At 41.7% G+C, this 25,104-nt stretch overlaps 1 long non-coding RNA gene across 1 annotated transcript in view; it reads right to left on the bottom strand.

Annotated features, from left to right (window-relative positions):
• Window positions 1-2,879: 2,879 nt before the first annotated feature.
• LOC122554766 overlaps window positions 2,880-25,104 on the bottom strand; it is a 25,452-nt gene continuing 3,227 nt past the window's right edge. Inside the window, exons 3-4 of the long non-coding RNA XR_006313071.1 lie at window positions 17,593-17,597; window positions 2,880-2,903 (exon numbers count right to left, since the gene is read on the bottom strand). This is a non-coding gene — a long non-coding RNA (uncharacterized LOC122554766). The remainder of the gene's footprint in view (window positions 2,904-17,592; window positions 17,598-25,104) is intronic.

Below are 25,104 nucleotides of genomic sequence, written 5' to 3'. Positions count from 1 at the left end.
ACTCTGCATTTTATCTTGATGACAAATGCTATATAAAATATTGTATCCTCAGATTTTCTCGTTTCCTAAATTGTATCCCAGCAAATTGTATTTGGGGTGGTAGTGTGGCCGAGCGGTCTAAGGCACTGCATTTTAGTGGGTGGCACGGTGGCACAGTGGTTAGCACTGCTGCCTCACAGCGCCAGAGACCCGGTTCAATTCCCGCCTCAGGCGACTCTCTGTGTGGAGTTTGCACATTCTCCCCGTGTCTGCGTGGGTTTCCTCCGAGTGCTCCGGTTTCCTCCCAAATTCCAAAAATGTGCAGGTTAGGTGAATTGACCATGCTAAATTGTCTGTAGTGTTAGGTGAAGGGGTAAATGTAGGAATATGGGTCAGGGTGGTATACGCTTCGGCGGGTCGGTGTGGACTTGTTGGGCTGAAGGACCTGTTTCCACACTGTAAGTAATCTAATCTAATCTAATCAAATATTCATAGGTATCGAGAATATAGAGATGGAAATGCTATCCAAGCAACTTGCAAGCTGATGGACTGCTAAGTTCATAAGTTTATAAGATATAAGAACAGAATTAGGCTATTTGCCCCACTGAGTCTACTCCATTATTCGATCATGGCTGATATGCTCCTTGCTCCCGTCTTCCTGCCTTCTCTCCATATCCCTTCAACCCATTACCAATTTAAAAATCTGTCTAATTCCTCCTTAAATTTACTCACCATCTCAGCATCCACCACATGTTAGGGTGACAAATTTCACAGATTCACAACGCTTTGGGAGAAATAGTTTCTCCTCAACTCTGTTTTAAATTTGCCACCCCTTATCCTAAGAATATGACTTCTTGTCCTAGATTGCCTCACAAGAGAATGCATCCACTCTACATCTATTTTATCCATACCTTTTATCATCTTGAATACTTCAATTTGATCTCCCCTCATTCTTCTAATGACGTCCTTGGTTCCCGGAATTATGAGCAGACTACTAATCTGAACCCCAGGGATAAGTTGGAGGAAAATGTGAATTATTTTGATGTATTCTATGATTCTAAGCAACAACACAGACACCAAAGGTGCATGTTACTAGCTTGGACCAGGCAGAAGGACAGGATCATGTTAGAATGGTGGACAGTGGCCTTCCATTGACAGAATATGATTGCACTTATACTTGTTCCCCTAGGAGGTCTGTCTTGCTGTCTGAGTGGTTGTAGATAATAGTAGCAGCCCTGTTGTGAAAGCCTGAGTTTTGTGAGGCACTAGCATTCACACATATCATGATCGACTTCACTGGTTCTGGATGTGAGTTTGCTCGCTGAGCTGGAAGGTTTGGTTTCAGACGTTTCATCACCCTACTAGGTAACATCATCAGTGAGCCTCCAGTGAAGCACTGGTGTTATGTCCTGCTTTCTATTTTATGTGTTTAAATTTCTTTGGGTTTTTGGTGATGTCATTTCCAGTTCTTATTCTCAGAGGATGATAGATGGGGTCCAAATCGCTGTGTTTGTTGACAGAGTTCCGGTTAGATTACCAATGCTTCTAGGAATTCTCTTGCGTGTCTCTGTTTGACTTGTCCTAGGATAGATGTGTTGTCCCAGTCAAAGTGGTGCCCTTTCCTCATCTGTAAAGACACTAGTGATAGTGGGTCATGTCTTTTTGTGGCTAGTTGATGTTCATGTATACTGGTGGCTAGTTTTCTGCCTGTTTGTCCAATGTAGTGTTTGTTACAGTCCTTTCCAGGTATTTTGTAAATTACATTCATTTTGCTTGTTATCTGTATAGGATCTTTTAAGTTCATTAGCTGCTGTTTTAGTGTGTTGGTGGGTTTGTGGGCTACCATGATGCCAAGAGGTCTGAGTAGTCTGACAGTCATTTCAGAGACGTATTTGATGTAGACTAAAGTGGCTAGGGTTTCTGGGCGCATTTTGTTTGCTTGTTTGTGTTTGTTGCTGAGAAATCGACGGACTGTGTTCATTGGGTACCCGTTCTTCTTGAAAACGCTGTATAGGTGATTTTCTTCTGCTCTTCATAGTTCCTCTGTGCTGCAGTGTGTGGTGGCTCATTGATATAATGTCATTGTGGGTCATTGCAGCTTCATTTGTTGGTGTTGGGATGATTGCTTCTCTAGTTGAGTGCTTGGTCCATATGTGTTGTTTTCCTGTAGACGCTGGTTTGAAGTTCCCCACTGACTGTTCGCTCTACTGCAATATCTAGAACTGGTAGTTCGTTGTTGTTTCTTCCCCTTTTGTGAATTTTATGCCAGTAAGGATAGTTAGATTTCACTAGTATCCAGATCTCCCCTCCCACCACCTCATCCCAGATCTAACCCTCCAAATTGGCACTGCCCTCTTGACCTGTCCATCTTCCTTCCCACCTATCTGCTCTATCCTTCCCACCGACCTATCACAAGCACCCCTCACCTGCATCTACCTATTGCCTTCCCACCCACCTTCCCATCAGCCTTCATCAGGAATGAGGGTTGTGAGCTGAGGGGGTGGAGAGGTAAATGGGAGAGGGGTGGGTCAGGGAGAAGGTTGCTGAGAGTGCAACAGGTAGACAGAGGTGTGGGTAATGGTGAGAGGTCAGAGAGGAGGGTGGAAAGGATAGTTGGCAAGGAAGATGGACAGGTAGGACAGTTCATGAAGGTGGTGCCGAGTTGGAAGATTGGAACTGGGATAAGGTGGAGGGAGGGGAAATGAGGAAACTGGTGAAATCCACATTGATGCAATGGGGTTGGAGGGTTCTGAGGCACAAGATGAGGCGTTCTTCCTCCAGTCGATGGGTGGTAAGGGAGTGGCAATGGAGGAGACCCAGGACTGGCATGTTCTTGGTGGAGTGGAAGTGGGAGTCACAGTGTTTGTCCACGGGGCGGTGGGGTAGGTTGGTGCAGGTGTCCCAGAGATGTTCTCTGAATCGCTCTGCAAGTAGGCGTCCTGTCTCCCCAATATAGAAAAGACCGCATCAGGAGCAACGGATACAGTAAATAGTGTGTAGAAGTGGAGATAAAACTCTGACAGATATGAAAGGCTCCTTTGGGGCCTTGGATGGAAGTAAGGAGGGAAGTGCGGGTGCAGGCTTTGCAATTTCTGTGGTGGCAGGGGAAGGTGCCAGGAGGGGAGGGTGGGTTGGTGGGGGGCGTGGACCTGACAAGAGAGTCGCAGAGGGAATGGTCTTTATGGAAAGCGGATGGAGAGGGGAGGGAAATATGTCTTTGGTGGTGGAGTCCATTTGTACGTGGCAGAAATTGCAGAGGATGATATGATGTATATGGAGGTTGGTGGGGTGGAAGGTGAGGACCAGAGGCGTTCTGTCCTCGTTGCGCCATGTGGCTTGATTCTGTTATCAGATCAGAACATTTGAACCCCAGTCTGAAAAGTTTTTGATAGATTCAGCATTTACAGCTTTTCCAAATGAATAATTCCAGATTTTAATTGTCCCTTGCGTACTTCATTATTTCACCCCTAAAGTGGAAATAATTTACCCGCCTCTGTTCTATGAAATCTATATAACATGCTAACTACCTTGATTAGATCACCATACATCCTTCTTGTTTTATATATCTACAGTATCAAATATTTGTCATTTTGGTAATGATATAGGCAAGAGAAAACAATTCTGAACCAAAAATACAGCCCATCCTGAGAGAACACCATTGTACCATTTCTCACCTAAGTTATAATTATGGTTAATGAGATAAACTAATTAGCACCAGCTGGATTACAGTCAATTTTATAAGTGCTGAATCCCTAGGAACTAGAGACTGACCAAAACCATTTTCTTTAGAACTGTGTAGCAAGGATTTCAACATCTTGATTAGTTTTAGACGGCACGTGAAAACAATGTCCTGAATTGCAATTCTCCAGTGAATCAACAAAATGGTTATTTTTAATTTTTAAAAAATATTTTTGTACCGTTGAGTTTATCTCCTCAATTTAGTCCTCATTATATTTTAGAAACAATAAATAAGAGATGTGTCTCTGGCCTTGTAGGTGAAGATGAAGCTTTGTTAATTATCAACAAAATCACAAGTTGGTAATGGTCAGAGTCATGCATGGTACAAATACTGTCAGAAATTGGTATGAGTCACACAGGGTGTTTAACCCATCTGTCAGCAATATTCTGGTTTGTTACTTTCCAATAAAAATTGCATTGAGGATGAACTCACTTCTGCAGAAGGTGAAGTAATTCACTGTGACACTACACTCTGAACTTAGGCAATGTGGGGAGGCGTTGCCATGGTGAGATTCATCACCATGGAATGTTGCTGTCTTGGGTGGAGATCTTCAGGGAAGCTTTTTTTTTTAAGCAAATTGCAATGAATTGGCATGTTAAATAGATTATTTGTGTTGCTAGGCTTATCCAAGGAACCGATTATGTCTGGAAGGCATGATTACATGTTACAAGTGGGAGCTGTCATATAGTTGAGTGACATAGTTAGTGCTGATCAGCTCACTCCTACCGAGATCTATTGGTCCATCATAGCCTGTCACGGAATCAGTATTGCAGATCTATTTGCCTAATTCACTTATGCCTGATTTCCCAACCAGTCATTTTATTCAGAAAGTGAATACAGATAGAAGTGAATAAGTACAATAAAAAAATCATGTTAACACTCAGAATGGGGGTAGCATCTAAAGTGACAACAAATGGCACTTTCACGGAATATTTATGATTTGGAGATGTCGGTATTGGGCTGGGGTGTACAAAATTAAAAATTAACTAGGTAAAAACAATGACTGCAGATGCTGGAAACCAGATTCTGGATTAGTGGTGCTGGAACAGCACAGCAGTTCAGGCAGCATCCGAGGAGCTGCCTGAACTGCTGTGCTCTTCCAGCACCACTAATCCAAAATTAAAAATCACACACCAGGTTATAGTCCAACAGATTTATTTGGAAGCACTAGCTTTTGGGGCGCTGCTCCTTCATCAGGTGGTTGTGGAGTGTAAAATCATAGGACACAGAATTTATATCAAAAGTTTACAGTACGATCTAACTGAAATTATATATTGAAAAAGACCTGGATTGTTTATAGAACATAGAACATAGAAGAATACAGCGCAGTACAGGCCCTTCGGCCCTCGATGTTGCGCCGATCCAAGCCCACCTAACCTACACTAGCCCACTATCCTCCATATGCCTATCCAATGCCCGCTTAAATGCCCATAATGAGGGAGAGGCCACCACTGCTACTGGCAGGGCATTCCATGAACTCACAACTCGCTGAGTAAAGAACCTACCCCTAACATCTGTCCTATACCTACCCCCCCTTAATTTAAAGCTATGCCCCCTTATAATAGCTGACTCCATACGTGGAAAAAGATTCTCACTGTTGACCCTATCTAAACCCCTAATCATCTTGTATGTCTCTCAGCTTTTAGAAAGGGCATGTTGGTTTCAGTTCTTTCATATGTAAATTCCAGAACTTTCTGAAAGTTACATTCTCAAGTGAACTTTAACAATTGGTGCCATGTTGGCCCAGATTATGCACTGAAATTGTGAGGTGACTGTGTGAGGCTGTCTGTGACCTAGTGTTCAGACAGATTCTAATCTAAGAAAGAGATTTACAGAATCTTTCATGGATTCATGCAGGTTTTGAGCAAAATAAAATGTAATTCTGCAAGTACAAATCCACCCCACAAACATATGTGTGTGGGTGTGTGTGTGCGAGGGTAATGAGTGTCTGTGAGAGTGTGTGTGTATGTGAGTGTGAGTATAAAGTAGTATAAGTCTGTGAGAGGGTGCTTGTATGAGTGTGGGAGTGTACATGTGAGTGTATGAGAGAGAGCTTGTGTATGAGAGAGAGTCTGCATGAGTGTATGGGTCTGCAGGAGTGCGTAACTTTAACTGTCTTTTTCAATATATAATTTCAGTTGCATCACACTGTAAATTTTTGCTATAAATTCTGTGTCCTACCATCTTGTACTCTGCAATCACTTGATGAAGGAGCAGCACTCCAAAGGCTAGTGCTTCCAAATAAACCTGTTGGACTATAAGCTGGTGTTGTGTGATTTTTAACAGAATATTTAGTATAATTACATCTTTATTAAAGGTTAAAAAAAACTCAATGGACATGAACTGTAAGTTCCTTCAACTTACAGAAATGCCGAGTATCCTTAAACCAGTCAAAACACACTTGTACGGCCATTTTGCTATGCTGATTATTTATTTCAACAAAACACATAACTCATGGCTTGAACTCAAATCCTAGCTATTATAAGGTAAGGCAAGTTGGTCAGGCTCCTTCCAATCAGATTGTCTTCATCTCCACGTTTTGGACTCTGGGGATCTTCTTTTGTGTGTTGGTTGTTCCAGCAAGTTGACTCTGTCTTTCTTCAGGTTATTGCTGACAAGGATGATATTCCTTCTTTTATGCAGGTTCTATTGGCATTGAGTCATGATACACATGTACAACTGCCCAAGTTCTATTGTCCAGTTGAGACTTAACCTCATCATTTGTTTCATCAGGCCTCAGTTAAACAACATTCCTGTCGCTGTCCATTATTCCTTGTTGTACTTCTGTTAGACTTAATTTCATCAATTCTTATGCTCCTTTTCCCATCATGTTTCATAGAAGTTTAGCTTTTAGCCAAACGGCTACAACCATTACAGAGACATTGCTACAGGATGACATGTGTTTGGACCTGAATTTTGAAGGGTACATGATATATAGGAAGGACAAGAAACTAGGAAAATGTAGAGGGGTGGCTCTGTTAGTTAATGATCGTATTAGGCAACAGAGAAGATTATCTTTTTCTAATTTTAGAAAACTAAAACAAGGAAACATTTGGATAAAAATTATAAATATAAAGACAAGAAGTCACCTGTGGGAATGGTGTGCAGCCCCCCCTCATAGCAACCACCTGTGGGATGGAACATAAAGGAAAAAAATAATGAGAGCCTGTCTAAAAGGAACTCAGAAAAATCACATTCACCAGAGACATGATAATGAGAAATCTATATGTCTTTGGATGTGGGCTTCACTGGTTGAGCAAGCATTTATTGCCCATCCCTAGTTGCCATACAGAAGGTGGTAGTAAGCTGCCTTCTTGAACTGCTGCAGTCTGTGTATTAGACTCACAATGCTGTTAGGGGGGGAAGTCTCAGCTTTTTTGACCCAGTGGCACTAAAGGGACATCAATGTCTTTCTGAGTCAAGTTGGTGAGTGACTTGAAGGCGAACTTGCAGGTAGTGTATTTTCATGTACCTGCTGCCCGTCTCCTTCTAAATGGAAGTCATTATGGGTTTGAAAGGTGCTGTCTAAGGATCTTTGGTGAGTTTCTGCAGTGCATCTTGCAGACAGTACACACTGCTGCTACTGAGAGTCAGTTTTAGCTGGACTAAATGTTTGTGAATGTGGTGCCAAATAAGTGAGCTGCTTTGTCCTGAATGATGTCGAGTTTCTTGAGTGTTGTTGGAGCTGCAAACATCCAGGCAAGTGGGAGCATTCCATCACACCCCTGACTTGTGTCTTGCAGATGGTGGGCAGGCTTTGATTGGGGTCATGAGATGAGTTACTCACTACAGGATTCCTAGCCTCTGACCTGCTCTGGTTTCTGGTTAGTGGTAACCTCAGGATGTTGATAGTGTGGGATTCAGCATTGGGAATACCATTGATTGTGAGTGGGTGATGGTTAGAATTTCTTTTGTTGGAGCTGTGTTTTGCCTTGCTCTTGTGTAGGGCAAGTGCTACTTGCCTCATCTTTCAGCACAAACCTAGATATTGTCCAAAACTTGCTGCATTTGAACACAGACTGCTTCAGCATCTAAGGAGCATTGAATAGTGCTGAATATTATACAATCATCAGCAAACATCCCCATTTCTGACCTCCTGATGGAGGGAGGTTCATTGATGACACTACCTTGAGGAACACTTCTAGAGATATCTGGAACTATGATGCCTGACTTCCAGAAGTCACAACCATTTTCTGTTTTTCTAGGTAAGTCTCCAACCGATGCAGAGCTTTCCCCAAATCCCACAACTTTAGTTTTGTTTGAGCTTGTTGATGCAGATCATTTTAAATCTATGTCTCTTGTTCTTGCTTCTTTTATGAGATGGAACAGCTTCTCTCTAACTGCTCCAACCTGCCCGATCATGATCTTGAAACCCCCAGAAGAAGGGTCACTCGCTTTGCTTTCTCCCCTCAGATGCTGCCAGGCCTGCTGAATTTCTCCAGAAATTTCTGTTTTTGATTCTGATCAATAGTGATCTGGTTGAATGGCGGAGGAGGCTCGAGAGGCAACATGGCCTTACTACTACTCCTAATTTACATGTTCATAAGTGATTAGATTACACTATCAGTATAACTGCACTTTAACCATATTTAATCTTACTTTAAGTGAAATCCTTTCTTTTATTCATCATTGCAGGTGCAGAATTGGTATTCCCAATGCCGAATCCCACACTATCAACATTCTGAGCTGAAAATGTGTTGCTGGAAAAGCGCAGCAGGTCAGGCAGGAGCAGGAGAATCGACGTTTCGGGCATAAGCCCTTCTTCAGGAATGAGGGAAGTGTGTCCAGCAGGCTAAGATAAAAGGTAGGGAGGAGGGACTTGGGGGAGGGGCGTTGGAAATGCGATAGGTGGAAGGAGGTCAAGGTGAGGGTGATAGGCCGGAGTGGGGGTGGGGGCGGAGAGGTCAGGAAGAAGATTGCAGGTTAGGAAGGCGGTGCTGAGTTCGAGGGATTTGACTGAGACAAGGTGGGGAGAGGGGAAATGAGGAAACTGGAGAAATCTGAGTTCATCCCTTGTGGTTGGAGGGTTCCTAGGTGGAAGATGAGGCATTCTTCCTCCAACCGTCGTGTTGCTATGGTCATCCCTTGTGGTTGAAGGGTCCTATCAACATCCTGAGATTACCACTAACCAGAAACCAGAGCAGATTAGAGGATAGGAATCAAAGCCTGCCCACAGTCTGCAACACACAAGTCAGGGGTATTTTGGAATGCTCCCTCTTGCCCGAATGATTGCAGCTCCAACAACACCCAAGAAACTTAACATCATTCAGGACAAAGCAGCTCACTTATTTGGCATCATATCCACAAACATTCAGTCCAGCTAAAACTGACTCTCAGTAGCAGCAGTGTGTACTATCTGCAAGATGCACTGCAGAAACTCACCAAAGATCCTTAGACAGCACCTTCCAAACCCACAATGACTTCTATCTAGAAGGAGAGGGCGGCAGGTACATGAAAATACCACCACCTGCAAGTTCACCTTCAAATCACCCATCCACTTAACTCAGAAAGACATCGCTGTCCCTTTAGTGTCACTGGGTCAAAAAGCTGAGACTTCCTCCTTAACGGCATTGTGGGGCTACCCATAGTACACAGACTGCAGCAGTTCAAGAAGGCAGCTCACCACCACTTTCTATATGGCAACTAGGGATGGGCAATAAATGCTTGCTCAACCAGTTCTTGTCACCCACTTTATCTCTCTAAGGGCATTGTGGGTCAACCTACAGCATGTAGACTGCAGTGGTTCCAAAAGGCAACTCATCACCACCTTCTCAAGGGCAACCAGGGACAGGCAATAAAATGCTGGCCAGTCAGCGACATCTACATCCTATGAGTGACTAACAAAAAAAAAGAATTAGTTATCCTTCAACTTGGCCTGCCAAAAAAAGACTGATTGTATTCACTTGAAGTTATTTTTTTTCACATTTGCATGTCAGCCTTGCATGAGTTGATTTTCCTGAGAACTCTGTTGTTTTTGTTTCGGTATCCTTTCATACTCGTGGTTCCTGAAGGTATTGAAGCAACTCATTGCAAAATACTAAATGCAGTCTTTCTTTCTGGATGTTTTAATCATGGCACAAGAAGAGAAGTCATGTGATCCCATTGAATGGAAAAGTAACGACAACTGAAATATTCTGATACCATCTGGAACTATTGTCTATAGAAGACTTCAACAAATACCTGAACATGTCAGTAGACCTGCCTCCACCTCAGAAGTCTGCCATCTGGATGTATCATTTGTTGCAAGCTGACCTTCAGGCAACATCTGTCAAAAATATTTTTTCTCTCTGTGAAACTGAAGGCTAACATGATGAATTTCTCATGCTACTGGATCCTTGCAAAACAGCCCAAGGGTGTATAGTACATCATATCACATCAGTCTGAAGTGCATAACTGTGTCAGTTTAACAATGTTCACCCTTTTTTTTCACATACCTTCATGGCCTCGCCTCTCCCTATCTCTGTAACCACCTCAAACCCCTCAGCCCTTTGAGATATCTGCGTTGTTCCAAAAACTGATCTTTGCAAATCCCGCATTTGAATTGTTCCACCCTTGATATCTGTGTTTTCAAATGTCTCTGTTATACTTTCTGGATTTCCCTCCTGAATCTCTCCCCTTCTGTATTTCTCCTTCTTTTAAAGATGCTCATTAAAACCTGACTCTTTGACCAAGCACATGGGGCTAAATCTTGCCATATTTTAGCTTCTCAGTTTGTTAACCTTCATAATGGTTTCCCTCTGTGAGCTTTGATGACTTTCCTCACACAACTCTCCATCTTCCTCACTTCATTAATTATGCATGTGGTCTCCATGGTATCCCTTTTGTGCCATCTTGCAGTCAGCGGACGAGCTTGTCCTGCGGCATTCATGTTACCGGTGTCAGACTTAAACCTCAGTTGCATACCAGTTGATATGCTGCAGACTAGGAGCTGCCCTTTGAGTTTTGCCACACAATTCCAAACAACACAGTAAGAGAAGCACGTTGGCACCCTGCTTCACCCTCATGGACCTGGACATCCTGATGGGTGGGGGTGGGGGTAGTGGAAAGGAGGGCTATTTACTTAACCCAGGAATGCCAGGGGAGACCACAGCACCTGACACTGCCGGCCTGGTCTGAGGTTGCCACCTAGGTCAGTGTGATGGAGGAATGTGCAGCAGGACTGCATGCAAGTTGATGACCATGTGCATTCTGTGAGGGTAAGTGTCACCATCTTCTCTCTGCCATCTCACATGAACTCTAACCCTGCGACTACACCCACATCCCAGCTCATAAGCTACCACTCGCATTCATACGTACAGCACCTTCCCACAAACGGTCTCATGTACCCTACCCTTCACCCTCCAAACCCTTCTTGTCCTCTGTGCTTCCCCCTCACTTACACAGGATATGCCACCACTCTCCCTGTCCCATGTCACCATTAACAGCTTTTCCAGTCATTTCTATCCCACTCAATGCCTCATCGTCCTTTGTCTCAGTGCAAGAGAAAACAACCTATGATAGGGCTAAGAGGGCCAAGATAGGTAATGAGGTGGCTGACATTTATCTCCTCACTCTGTATGAGAAGAAGATGGATCCAAACTCCATATTGGAGATCCCACTTTCCCCAATGCACCATCTCTGAATAGCCTCCCGTGATGTTGACTGCCCAACCTCAGGCCTGAACTCCCAGATTAACTTGGGAGGACAGCCCTGAATGAGGATGGCCCAGCCCCTGACTAACTCTGTGCAGTTCCTTGACTGACTTAGCGCTAATCTCCGAGCTGATTGAAGTTGACCTTCAGGGCTGATTGTGGCCCTATCCCAGAACAGTAAGGACACAGAACTTTGGTACTTGATTGCATCAAGTATTTGCTGAAAATGTGTTGCTGGAAAAGCGCAGCCGGTCAGGAAGAAGGGTTTATGCCCGAAACGTCGATTCTCCTGCTCCTTGGATGCTGCCTGACCTGCTGCGCTTTTCCAGCAACACATTTTCAGCTCTGATCTCCAGCATCTGCAGTCCTCACTTTCTCCTTGCATCAAGTATTTGACCAACTATGGTCAAAACCTTGGACTCGGATTGGACAGGCCCTTGGTTGTTGGTGCTGGCACCCCGATTGACCATGATCTCGCTTCACTGGACAAAGGAGTACACCTCTTAGACATTAAGACAGGGCTATTTTCTTGAAGCACTTGTACTGTGTTTTCTGCATAAGTTTCTGGTACGTGATGTACACATGAAATTGACCTAGCTCAGTGCCATAGAGTAACATGTCCTGTCCCTTGACTGAACGCTGATGGCAAATATGGCAAATAGCCTGCTGCTAAGAAACAAGGCAAGACAGAACTATTGTGTGCCTATAAGGTATGAATGAAGAGGCTTTTAAAGGTGAGGCAATGCAATGATGCTGTGAACATTGAATTGAGCGCAAAATGAATGGGAACTATGACAGCAAATTAAGAGGTCCACAGATGCACCTTGTTCCAATGAGATGGGAATCCATTCCAATGTACAATGTGGCCTGGCAGTAGCTTTGCAATGTAAGGTGTCAGTGAATTCCAAAGCGTAGTATAGAAGTACTGAAGAGTATTGAATCAATGTTGTAAGTCAGTCCCAGACAATGCAGTGAGGCTGTTGCTGACAGAAGGTACAAGTAGTCACAGATATGTACCCTGAGATGTTGGCCACTGCTGGCCATCATGAGCTTCAGAGGAGATGCCAGGTAGAGAACCAGGAGGCTGCGAGAACAGAGCAAGACAAGCAGCATCAGGATGTGGAGAAATCGATGTTTCGGGTCTAACCTTTCTTCAGGACTCTGAGGAGGTGCCAACAAGGTAACCACTCTCACTTTAAACTTGGGAATTAGTGTTGTTTCTCGCCAACACCTGGTGAATAGGAACCTGCTTACAGACATTGCTGAGGATCTGGAGTCATTTGTATGGAGGAAGTGAGGACTACAGATGCTGGAGATCAGAGTCGAAAAGTGTGGCGCTGAAAAAGCACAGCTGGTGAGGTAGCATCTGAGGAGCAGGAAATTCGATGTTTTGGACATAAGCCCTTCATCAGGAGCGGCCAGTCTGGATGAGGATGATAGATATCCTTCTTCAAATGATTTTACAGCAATCTATAGTGGTTCGCTTTTAATTCCAGATTTTTATTGGATTCAGATTTCAGCATCTGCCATATAGGATTTGAACACCTGTCCTGGAACATTAAACTAAGGTCCATGCATTACTCTCAGCACACCACCATCACCCACTAAATATGAGGTAAGAAAAGCTCATAATAAGATGTTAATGCATGTAAATAGGACCCACTAGTAAAGAGATTTTTTTTATTTAGTCTTTAAATATTAATGGGAGAATTATACTTTTCCCCTCAATTTCAAATATCTACACTTTTTCATTTTCAACATATTTTCCTTACTTTCTCATCTTAACCAATGTTCAGAGGTCAGGAAACTTCCAGTCAATTATCCTAAAATTTACTTAGTTGGCTTGCTGTTAAATTTTGTTTGATAGGGTCCCTGTGAAACGTCTTTGGTCTTAGGGTGGCATGGTGGCTCAGTGATTAGCACTGCTGCCTTAGCACCGGGGACGGGTTCAATTCCACTCTCAGGTGGCTGTCTGTGTGGAATTTGCATGTTCTCCCCGTGTCTGCGTGGGTTTCCTCTGGGTGCTCCGGTTTCCTCCCACAGTCTAAAGATGTGTAGGTTAGGTGGATTGGCCATACTAAATTGTTTATACCATCCAGGAATGTGCAGACTAGGTGGACTAATCATAGGAAATGTAGGGTAAGGGGATGGGATGCTCTTTGGAGGGTTGGTGTTGACTTGATGGGTCAAATCGCCTGCTTTTGCACTATAGGCAGTCTGTGTTTTATTATGTTTAAATTTATTTGACAAGTGCAAATCCCTGGAGCTAAGGGGTTACCTACTTATTTGTTTAAGTGATTAGTCTGCCATAGTTTGTAGAGAGAATACAGCTCGGTGATGTCTAGCATTGATTATGTCTCTCCACGTATTCATAAGGGGTTTGTACTGATGCCTCAGTGATGAAGGTTGGCTGTGGAGGAAATCTAACCTACCCTGAACCTGAACATCAGGAACCACTGTTAGATTAATAGATCAAAGTCTGCCATTTGACAGTTGGGGACTTGTCACAAGAAAATTCTTCACAAATTCCTGAATTTCTCTTTAATTGCTCCAAAGGGTGTCTGTTGGTGGATCTTGGTCAGAAATGTTCTCCATTTGGGGTGCTAAGATGGAAGGTGAACAAGGCATCATTGAGGAGTACGTGAGTTTTGTATGGATAGATCCAATCTGCTTTTACTGTGTTAAATGCCCAATATAAATACAAATTATTGTTGCTACAAAGCAAGTAATAGATGCAAGGAGAAACATTTTCCTTGCTTTCCTTGTGAAGTTGAGGAACATCTATTTAGGACACAGAGTATTCATCAGATAGTATGTATTCCTTAAATGTGAAGTGTTTCTGATGTCACCCACATGGGTGTCAAGATTCTATGCAAGTGTGGAAAGAGTTTGCACTCAGTTACTGTTCAGATGAAATTTAATCAAATAAATGTCATTATGAATGCCAACAATTATCATCTAGAAAGTATCTAATGTGCCTTCTACAAGCAGCAATTCACGATGAATAGGTTTTTCGAAGAAGAAGTAATAAAGGAAAGATAGTGGATTGCTCTTAAGAGAATAGGGCTGACTTTTGCATCCAGATTTGCTGACCTCATAGAGAAACCTTTAAAGGGCAACTGAGTGGCTTGAGATAGAAGAATGGGCATTTGTTTGTTTGTCCCTCATTCACTTGCTAGGGACCTTAACATTCAGTTTTGACTCAACGAGAAGTATTTAGGGTCCCACAGAAATGTGTGAAACTGAATGAGACTGTTACTATCATTTTGCTGCTGGAACAATCACTTTCCTCATTTACAGTCAAGTGCCAAGGACATCAGGGATTATGTGGAAAAAGCTGACAACATTTCACAATGCAGCAAAGAAGTGATTAATCAGCTGTACAAGATCCTGGGCTGGATAAACAGAGGCATCAAGAACAAAAGAAGAAAATGATTGTGAATCTTTATAAAACACTGGCTTGGGCTCAAATCTATCCAATTCTGGGCATCATAATTTAACTGTTTGGATACGGACTAAAGGGTGAAGAATACTTTTAAGAACAGTTAGTTACTGAACATGTGTGTAAAAGAATTCTGCCACAATGACATCAGACTACATGGACCTGGGACCTGAGATTGCAGGGTCCTCTTTCACCATTTCTTCTCTACAGTTATGTTCAATAAAGCCTGCTTGATGTTCACCCAGCTAAGTGTTGACCTGATGTTTCTACAGTGGAGAAGTATAATTTTGAATTTCTCTCACAGAGGATTAGCGGGGCCACAAAAGGCTGATAAGCCTCCTTCTGCGCTCTAATTCTACAATTTTATGAAGGAGGCAAACTCTTGTTTGATGTATCTTCCACAGGAGGCTTTCCAATCCATGACATCAAAGGGAGTAGTGTTACCTTCATATCATTGAGATTAATTAGGTTACTGCCCTTGCTCTGATTTGTTGTTTCATTCTCTAGTGGAAGCTAAAGTAATTCTTTGTTGAATCACTCTGAAGAGCATTGTGAGCTGTTAAGTTTGCATATTATGGAAAATATATAAAAGCACTGCAGCAGATGCAGGAAAAATTGATATGCTTTTTTATATTCACTTGTGAGAATCGCTGGTAGGCAAACATTTACTGCCCATCCCTAATTCCCCTTGAAATAAGTGGCTTGGTAGGCTATTTCAGAGGACAGTTGAGCATCAAACCACATTGCTGTGGGTCTGAAGTCACATGTGAGCCAGACCAGGTGAGGTTGGCAGATTTCCTTCCCTGAAGGATGTTAGGAGAGCCTGATGGGCATTTCCGCAAATCGGCATTGGTTTTACAGTCATCAGTAGATTCTTAATTCCAGATTTTTTTTATTGAATTCAAATTCCACCATCTGCAGTGATGGGATTCAAACCAAGCTCCCCAGAACATTAGCTGAGTATTCTTAATTAATAGTCTAGGGATCGTATCACTACACCAGAGAGGTGATAACAAAAAGAGACATTCAGAAAGATTGAATAGGCTGACACTCCCACCTCCAGATGAAAGAAGAGTGAGAGGTGTCAAAACTGATATCTCAAAATTCACTTCGATCCCAGGAGATTAGCTATGGGTAAGATATTTTCACTTGTGGGAGTCCAATATTGGCGGTCATAAAGATAAAATAGTTCTTGATATACTCACAAAGAAATTCAAGAGAAGCTACACAGAGTATGTAGAACTTGTTGCCACATGACCCAGTCGTCAAAATTCCCTTAAATTAATCTATAAGTGCATGAGAGGAAAGGAATAGAAGGATATGCTGACATTGATGAGTTGGGTTGAATGGCAAGTTTCTGTGCTGTAAATTTGATGTAATTCGATGAAACAAGTGTACAATAGTCAGAACTCTCCACTGAAATTAGGAAGGAAGGATGGATTCTCATCACAAGAGATGACCAGGGTAAATATGTGCGACATCTCAAGGTGAACATAGACATTAGAGCAAGTGAACCCCATTTTCTCATTATGAACAATCAGTTCTTTTCTACATTCGGATCACAGGAAGTACACTTGATATCGAAATAAATTAAAGTCCTAAAAATGCATCTCAAGTCAGTCAGCAGTGAAGAGAAAGCATATTTTGAATCTTTCAGATGTGTATCATTCATCAAAACTCATCATAGATGCTGAGTGATCTCTAGTACATACCAAGCATTTTCTGTTTTTATTGTTGATTTCCTACACTTGTCATTTTTTCTGAATATTGCAAATTCGTAATATTCATATTTTTCTTGAATATCTGCCCTTCAAAAATATCATCCAAGTGCTTGATTGTTATGTACTCAGTCTCATCAAAAAGGATTGAAGTTATTCTGATATAATTTATATGAAAACATTAGAAATGGAAACATTCAACTCTTTGATCTTCTGCCTCAACATCCCTTGATGTTTTTTAATATGCGGAAACTTATTGATCTCTGTTTGAACATAATCAATGACTGTACATCTGCAGCCCTGTGGGTCAGAAAATTCTAAAGATTCATCATGATCTGCGTGAGGATATTCCTCCTCATCTCAGCCACTGTTCTGAGACTCTGTTCCCTATTTCTTAATGCCCCACCCCTCCCCTAAGACAGGGAAATCATCCTTTCTGCATTTCTATAATTCTTACAGGGGTCAACAGAGTATACTTGCTTGAGATCGTCTCATTTTTCTAAACCTCAGAAAATATGTGCCAATCTATTTAATCTGTCCTCATAGGACAATGTCTGCATCACAGGAATTAGTTTCATGAACCTCTGTTTCACTTCCTCAGTGGCTAGTATCCCTTCCTCAGGTAAGGAGATCAAAACTGCGCATAATACTCCTGGTGTGGTCTCACCAAAGACCTGTATAATTGCAGTAGGGCGTATTTACTCCTCTGCTTACATCCTCATGGAATAAAGATCAACACACCATCAACCTTATCTTTGCTGTACCTGCATATTGACATTGTGACACACGAAGAAGGGCACCTAATTTCCTTTGAAATTTTAAGCCTCTCACTGGTGATGAAATACTTCATATTTCCGTTTTCCCTTCCAAGGTGGATAACGTCACACTTCTCCACATTATATTTTATCTTCTTTTTTTTTTGCTCATTCATTTCACCCCTCTAACTCCCACTGAAGCATCTTTACATCCTCCAACTAACTTACTGCAATCTGAAATCTTGGAAATATGAAATATAAACCACACATCCAAATCTTTGATTTGGCTTGTGAATAACAGGAGCCCTTACACTGATCCTTGTGGTACCCGACCTGTCATAACCTGAAAATGATCCATTTACTCCTATTCTCTGTATTCTATGTCTAACTAATTCTCAATCCATGCCAGTACATTTCTCCAAATTTTGCCCTAGTTTTGTTTACTAGCCAGTTGATTGGGACCATATTGGAAGTTTTCTTAAAATTTAAATGTATCTCATCCACTCGTTTCACCTCATCTATTCTGCTAGTTGTATCCTCATGAATCTTGAACAGATTTATGAAACATGACCTCCCATTCATACATCCGTGCTGATTCTGTCCAATCCTGCCATTATTTTCTAACTATCTTGTTGTCACACCTGCCATTATAATCTCAGGCATTTTCACTACAACTGGCAGGTTAACAGTTCTCTCTCCTTCCTCCCTTAAATAGTTGTGTTACATTTGTCACTTTTCAATCTACTTGGACCTTTCCAGAATTTTATAGAATTTTGAAAGATGATCACCAGTGCTCTCATATGTTACCAGCATTATCTCCAAAGTCACCTCTTTCAACATTCTGGGTTGTAGATCATCATGCCCAGATAACTTATCTTCTTTAAATCTCAGGGGTTGGGAAGGATTTGCCCAAAGTGTTTGCTTCATTTCTCTATCCTTTCCTCTTTCCTATTATAAATTCTCCTGACGTCACTTGTGAGGGACACACGTTTGGTTTTGTTGTTTTGTTTACACAGCTATAGAAGCTTTTGCTGTTCATTTTTATGTTTCTCACTAATTATTCTCATGTTCTATTTTCCATTTCTTAATTTTTTTGGTCTTCCTTTGCATCATATACATCATGCAGAGGCTAGATAGTCTCACAGTTCATGTTAAGAAGGTGGAAATTTGAGAGAAAATCATAAATTCTGTTGAACAGTGCCTATTCCAAACCTCTCATAATTATTTTATACTGCAGTATTATTGATTGTGGAAAAATTTCTCATTGCCCTATTGCTGCTATCACCAAGAAGAATGCACTCAAAACCAGGGTGTTAGTCACAATATGGGAATAATCAAAGCCATTATATTTTAGAATCTTAGGACATCAAGTCTCTGAAACAGCAGAATAGGAGATTCATCAGAATGTTGGATAGGATAAAGTGACCACTTAAGATCAGGGTAAGTAAGTAGAAATTTAACAGAAGTGCTTGAAGTCTTGAAGGATTTTGATAGAATAATTAAATAAGTAGAAACTGTTTCCAGTGACAGAATGGACAATAATAGGGGATACTGATTTGAGGTGATTGGTAAAAGAACCAGAAGCAACAAGAGGAAATATTCTTTTTACATAGCAAGTTATTGTGATCTGGAATCCACTGTGTGAAATGGTGGTGGAGACTTGTTGAGGTAATTTGGTAATTAGTCTTACATAAAAACACATCCATGGAGAAAGAGCTGGGGAGCATAATTAGAATACTTCCACCAAGCACAGACATGAAAGCTTAATGGCTTTTTTCTGGATTATTATTCTATGATTCTTTGAACATGGCCTTTTTAACGTAGTGCAGACTCTTATGGGAAAAGCTGAAATTGAAATTCTGATGTTGGAAGGAGCACTGGCAGGCAAACTCAAGAACAAGGTGGAATCTTCCCAGGGCCTGAACCAACATGGGTTCTGGTGTGAAATCTGGGGGAATCTTGTGAGAAGTTGAACAAAGCTTTTCTTAATATTGGGGTAACAAGCCACATTTCCCAATAGAGTTCCAGATGACAAGATAAGAGTCTTGTCAGAGATAAGCCTATTAACAGGGATTATTGCATATTGTCACCCTTATTATTCCTTAATCTCACCTCATTAGTCTGCAAGTTCCTATTGTAACACCTCCAGGATAAAAACTAGACACCGAGAATTCCTGACGTGAAAGTCAGAGTGGGTACCTGCTGACTCCAGCTTGCCACTTGCTGCCCCTGGACTCTATCAAGGACATCAGACATCAAAGTCTCAGGGTACACTTCTAGGGAACCTGACGCATGCACTCCATGTGGACAGACCTGGACGTTCAAAGCATGTCCAACATCACAACAGCATCTCCAATCCACTTACGGTACGCCACTGCACCTCAGTGCTACACTTTGAAGCCCACTGGCATTTCTCATTGGAAGGTCAGCTTGTGAGCAGGCAGAGGCACCAAGTTCATGGATTGGAAGGCTGCTTTGCCTAGCTGCTTGCTTGCTGCCTTAACACACATACATGAAGGGCCTACCTGATTGTTCCCAGCACCCCTGCCTTGGCTTGCTTTGCAGTTGGCTCCTCATTCAGAGTTTAAACGCACACTGTACCTCTGTTGCACCTTGTTGCTTACTGTAGAAATAGTTGAAGCTTGGGTGTGTGATGGTCCCACAATGAACAATGAAATAATGCTGGGCTACATTGGGCACTGGGGGAAGAGTGCCACCAACTTAGACGGAGCTGAAAAGTCAGATGGCTAAGGAGCCATGAGTTTTGTGGCCTGCCACTTTAACAGCCACAGGTGTAGGAGTGTATTGTTGCATGTGCAAGCATATGTCAGCAGTGCCACTTACATGCCATGAGAAATACAGGACAACTCTGAACTGTCAACTCTTGACTGGGTTCATGGTGCCAGGACTCAAAGATGATGAGGGTGTCAGACATAACATTTAATTCTGGGATATCCCGGCAGTGGCGGGTATTTGCAGCCACAGCAAGTGGAAGCAGTGAGATAACCATGGACGAGAGGGGTGCTTTGTGGTAGGTAGCTAAATAAGCAAGCCCAGGATTATCACACAAGAAAATATGTTAAGCATCACAGAGAGAAACCCTCCATTAAATGTAATGAAAATGACACTTTGCCAAAATATGGGAAGATTCAGCCCCAAATCTCTGTACTGATAAAAGATAAAGTGCGTAAGAACTAGTTGAAAGCTGTGACTTAATATCAACATCAAAGTGATGAGACATTTTATACTGGAAGTATCCTTTCTATCCTCAACTTCACATTTACAACATGCTTACTTAATAAAAAGAACCGTGATGTGTTACATGAAATCTAAGCTATGGTATTCAGCACCATAATGTCAACACATAAGTAGTTACAGTGTAAGCCGTCTGTGCTGTGATGGCTTATTGTTTGTTCTATTTTGGTGTTTGCTGATGCAAATGTTAATAATAGACTTTTGGCACTGGCATATTGCTAATGAGCATCTGTGTCCATAAAACATCTGGCATCGATTTAAATAGCAATTATCATTATTCCATCTTCAATAAACACTGATCATTTTATAAATAATTAACAAACAAAAAACTTGATTGACTTTTTGACAGCATGGAACCTTGTTGCTATTTTAATTCGAGCACAAGGAAATGATATTTTAAAATGTTTTGATAGTTGAAAAATGGGTTTGTCATCAGCAGTAAGACACATTTTAAGAACTGCCTTCTCAAACCATTAGTTAGTAATTCCTCCAGATATCAAAACGTGATGTGTTGTTTGGCAATTTTTTTCAGAATGCACGTTTTCTGTCAGTGGATCATTTATCTTAAAGTCTCCACAATGTTGAGAATGTTGGACTGTTTCTTGGATTAAAAAAAACAAAAGTAGTTACATAACATATGGCTACTTTAAATTTTTGCTTACCAGTATTGTTCCACCAATAAAAATGAACATATTTTATTGATGTTAATTTCAGACACATAAATTGACAGAGAAGGGCTGAGCCAGAGACTTTCCAGGTCAACCTTAGCCCAAGGCAACCGAAGGCTCCAGTCAAAATTTGAGGTGAGCCAGTTGAAAATTAAAATAAAATATTCCCTGTATATAATTAGCCTGCCTATTTTATTTTAAAAGACGTTTTTTGCCCTGTTGTAGTTTAATGTGTTGTAATCTAATCCTCAGCAAACCTGCTCTGTTTGTTCCCTTGTCGGGACAGGGCCATTCTCTATGGTTCCTGCCAAAACTGCCTGACTTTATCCAGTCTGCTGTTTTTAGTCATCTCTGTGAGCCTGTTCAACATCTTCCCTACTGTGATATTGACCAGAATCGCTCTTTATTGCAGCTAGACGTTGTAAACTATGAGTTACTGTCAGTGATATCTGTGAACAAATGTTTAGTATGCTGTATGCTGGTGTCACAGACATGTACCTGGCACAGAGCATGGCAGATATTTGGAAAGTTTGTCCATGAGTTAGCACAGTTTATAACTGAAGCTGCAATGAGGTCAAATGAAGTTTATACACGTCCATGGCATAGATCCATCATTGTATAGATTTGGGAGATTTTGGGCTTTGCCTTCTGGGTCAAAGAGGTCTACAACATGGAAACAGGTCCTTCGACTCAACCTGCCCATTCAGTCCCTGAAACGTGTCCTTGAAATTCCAATGCTTCTCAGATTACAGGAATAGTGCCAGAAGACTGGATGATAGCAAATATTGTTCCCTTGTTCAAGAAGGGGAGTAGAGACAACCCTGGAAATATAGGCCTGTGAGCCTTACTTCGGTTATTGGTAAATATTGGAAAGGGTTATAAGAGATAGGATTTTTAATCATCTAGAAAGGAATAAGTTGATTAGGGATAGTCAACATGGTTTTGTGAAGGGTAGGTCGTGCCTCACAAATCTTATTGAGTTCTTTAAGAAGGTGACCAAACAGGTGGATGAGGGTATATAGATTTCAGTAAGACATTTGGTAAAGTTCCCCATGGTAGGCTACTGCACAAAATATGGAGGCATGGGATTGAGGGTGATTTAGTGGTTAGGATTAAAAATTGGCTAGCTGAAAAAGTACAGACGGTGGTGGCTGATGGGAAATATTCATCCTGGAGTTCAATTACTAGTGGTGTACCACAAGGATCTGTCTGGTTTGTCATTTTTATAAATTACAGGATGAGGGTATTTGCAGATGACATAAAGGTCAGTAGGTTTTGGAGAGTGACGAAGGATGTAGGTTACAGAGGGACCTAGATAAGCTGCAGAGCTGGGCTGAGAGGTGGCAAATGGAGTTTAATGTAGGAAAGAGTGACGTGATTCACTTTGGAAGGAGTAACAGGAATGCAGAGTATTGTGGTGATGGTAAGATTCTTGGTAGTGTAGATGAGCAGAGAGACCTCAGTATCCAGGTACGTAGATCCTTGGAAGTTGCAACCCAGGTTGATAGGGTTGTTAAGAAGGCATATGATGTGTTAACTTTTTTGGTAGTGGGATCAAGTTTCAGAACCATAAGGTCATGCTGCAGCTGTACAAAATTCTGGTGTGGCCACACTTGGAGTATTGCGTGCGGTTCTGGTCACCGCATTATAGGAAGGATGTGGAGGCTTTGGAAAGGGTGCACAGGGGATTTACTAGGATGTTGCCTGATATGGAGGGAAGGTTTTATGAGGAAAGGCTGAGGGACATAAGGCTGTTTTTGTTGGAGAGAAGAAGGTTGAGAGGTGACTTGATTGAGACATATAAGATAATTAGAGGGTTAGATAGGTTGGATAGTGAGAGTCAAGATTAGAGTGGTGCTGGAAAATTCGAGCAGGTCTGGCAACATCCGAGGAGCAGGAAAATCGATGTTTTGGGCAAAAGTCCTTCATCAGGAAGTGAGACCCTTTTTCCTCGGATGGTGATGGCTAGCACGAGGGGACATAGCTTTAAATTGAGGGGTAATAAATATAGGACAGATCCCAGAGGTAGTTCCTTTACTCAGAGAGTAATAGGGGCATGGAATGCACTGCCTGGATCAGTAATAAACTTGCTAACTTTAAGGGCATTTAAATGGTCATTGGATAGACATATGGACGAGAATGAAATAATGTAGGTTATATGGCTTCAGATTATTGCACAGACCTGTGAAACCATCGAGGGCTGAAGTGTCTGTACTGTGCTGTCATGTTTATTTCTATGTTCTATTATTTGCATACTCTATATGTCTTTTACACTGAGTGGAGTGGAGACCTCAAGCTGCACCTTACTTCTAATGTTGAAAGCACTTGTTGCTCTGTTCTACAAGAGACAGATGCACATCAGTACATCACCTAACCTCTGTCACCTCAACTAACAAATAAGAATTTTGATGAGAATTAACATGTAGATTGTTAAATGAATAGCTGGACCAGGGCCTGGTAATCCTGTATTAGTCCACCAACCTCACTGTCACCAGATATATTCCATCTCTGTGATCAGAGAGTATCTGAATATTAATGTAATAGTAAAGTTAAAAATCACACAACACCAGGTTATAGTTCAACAGGTTTAATTGGAAGCACTAGCTTTTGGAACGCTGCTCCTTCATCAGGTAGTGCACAACCAACTGATGAAGCAGCAGCATTCCGAAATCTATTGCTTCCAATTAAACCTGTTGAACTGTAACCTGGTGTTGTGTGATTTTTAACTTCGTACACTCCAGTCCAATACCAGCATCTCCAAATCATGATGTAATGGTAGTTTTTGTAATCTAGATATTGTATGATGTTTTTATAGGACACGCTTAATATCTCAAGGAAACCGTGAATTACACAAAGGCAAACAAAACAATTAGCAGCATAAATGGAAACAATACAGTAATGCAACTCTGATGCTATTAAGAAATCTAAGCAGCAAAAATTGGATAGATCAGCTTTAAGTTCAGCAATAAATATCCTGGAGACCTCTTTGTTCCAGTTATAAGTGATGTTCATCAAACTTCATTAAAACCAATGAATGTAGAAATTATGATAGATGTGAAGACGGCTACCAATTGAAGCACAAAGCTAAGTTCCAATATTCCTTTACATGAAGAATGATTTACATTTAACTTTTTTTTTTCATTACTGTATTTCCTTCAATAGAAGGAAGTTCAAACTCATTATTCAAAGTCAAGAACTAAACTTTCTTTTGCTAAGCTCTTTGATCCAGAATTTGGTAATATAGGTTTTATTGGATTATTTTAATTGTTCCAACAGTAAATATCACAAATATATTTTGACAACATGCCCCATTTACAAATGAAGGAGGAGAAAGTGAGGTCTGCAGATGCTGGAGATCAAAGTTGAAACTTTATTGCTGGAACAGCACAGCAGGTCAGGCAGCATCCAGGGAACAGGAGATTCGACGTTTCGGGCACAGGCCCTTCTTCAGGAATGAGCAGAGAGTGTTCAGCAGGAGAAGATAAAAGGTAGGGAGGAGGGACTTGGAGGAGGGGCGTTGGAAATGTGATAGGTGGAAAGAGGTCAAGGTGAGGGTGATAGGTCGGAGTAGGATGGAGGCGGAGAGGTCAAGAAGAAGACTGCAGGTCAGGAAGGCGACCTCACTTTCTCCTGTATCCCATTGCAGACGACCTGCCCTCCCCCTGTCTGTATTCCATTGCAGACGCTCTGCCCTCCCACTGTCTGTATCCCATTACCGACGATCTGCCCTCCCCTGTCTGTATCTCATTGCAGACGATCTGACCCTCCCCCTGTCTGTATCCCATTGCAGACGCTCTGTCTCCATTTGACATCTTATTGAATGACTATCCTGGTGCATGAGCAAACTGAGCTCCATCTCCTTCATCCGGTTCATTAGAATAGATTGCAATTTGTTGATGATCTCATACAGATCCCTG

Source organism: Chiloscyllium plagiosum, chromosome 11, assembly GCF_004010195.1.
Source record: "Chiloscyllium plagiosum isolate BGI_BamShark_2017 chromosome 11, ASM401019v2, whole genome shotgun sequence".
Classification (NCBI taxonomy): Eukaryota; Metazoa; Chordata; class Chondrichthyes; order Orectolobiformes; family Hemiscylliidae; genus Chiloscyllium; species Chiloscyllium plagiosum.
This window is presented reverse-complemented; position numbering and strand designations above follow the sequence as displayed.